The 1,182-nt window shown below is 42.8% G+C and overlaps 1 protein-coding gene across 5 annotated transcripts in view; it reads left to right on the forward strand.

The window, feature by feature from the left end:
• LOC101862824 (protein split ends) overlaps nt 1-1,182 on the forward strand; it is a 61,802-nt gene that overhangs the window by 17,428 nt on the left and 43,192 nt on the right. Inside the window, exon 1 of one of the 5 annotated variants that reach the window (XM_035971622.1) lies at nt 588-958. The exons of the other annotated variants lie outside the window; for them this stretch is intronic. The gene's annotated coding sequence lies outside the window, so the exon portion shown is untranslated. Of the gene's footprint in view, nt 1-587; nt 959-1,182 lie in introns of those variants that run through there. 5 annotated transcript variants of the gene reach the window in all.

Consider the following 1,182-nt stretch of genomic DNA (forward strand, 5'->3'; position numbering starts at 1 on the left):
TAACAACAACAAACAAACAACAAACAAACAAACAAAAACCCAACTCCCTGAGAAAAAAACAAACGAAACAAACAGCTAATCACAAAGCATAAACAAACACACACACACACACAAACAAACCAACCAACCAACTGCAATGCCCGTCAAAACCATGTTATTATTATTAATTATATGTTTTCATCCAGCATATTATAAGCCTTTTGGACTTTTATCCGTGCGTACTACTATATTAGGGTGATATTAGCCTCACGATCTTGTTAAAAGCTGTTTCAGCCACCTTGCTTTCACATCACCTGTTAACAATTATTAATCCTCTTTCGCCCAGGGGGGGACCGAAACCGATGGTAACGTGTTTTCCTATGTAACTGACCTAGTCAGCCAGGGTTGACTTTAGTAATAATAAATGCTTGCCGTCTCCCAATCACACTACACGTTTCTCTTTTATTTCCTGTTTTGACAGTTTCCCACGATGATCTCAACTAAAAATAGAACAGCTTTAATATGTTTGATGATTGTAGTATATGTAGTTGTCTTTTAAGTCGTACGTGAGGAGCTTAAGTAAGTTAGTTAAATCCGTCGTGTGTGTTTGGAGGTGAGAAGGGCCGGCCACTCCCCCCGCTGGGTGACCAGAGAGACCCTTCCTGTGCGTCGTGACAAACGGAGGCTGGCCTGATGGACGCTTCATTTCCCTCCTGGTCAGTGTTAGGCAATAGTGTTTCGTGTCTTACGTGCTTTGGTTTTGGGGGGAAGGCTGTAATAGATTGTGTGTGACTCGATCAGTCAAGCTCAGATTGGATATTTGCCATTCGTATAGTATATGTCCCTCCCCGAGTCGTTGGCTTCTGATGTGTGTGTGTGTGCAGGAAGTACGGTCGTTTCGCTGCGCTTGCCAGCGCGGACAGTAGTAGTAGCAGATAGGAGCGGATAGCCATCCGAGTTTTTCCGACGAATTTGTCAGGTTTGTGGTAGTTTATGAATTGTGTGCATGTGTGTGTGTGTGTGTGTGTGTGTGTGTGTGTGTGTGTGTGTGTGTTAAAGTTTAAGAGAGATATTCCTCAGAGTGAGCTAGTTGTTACTAGGTAGCCTACCAGCTTCTTCTTTATTATTTTTTTTTGCAATCAGCCCTTTTACTGGCTGCTGTCATTCGGCTGGTAACATAATTTGTCCAGATATGACGACGTT

This window comes from Aplysia californica, unplaced genomic scaffold (assembly GCF_000002075.1).
Source record: "Aplysia californica isolate F4 #8 unplaced genomic scaffold, AplCal3.0 scaffold00472, whole genome shotgun sequence".
Classification (NCBI taxonomy): domain Eukaryota; kingdom Metazoa; phylum Mollusca; class Gastropoda; order Aplysiida; family Aplysiidae; genus Aplysia; species Aplysia californica.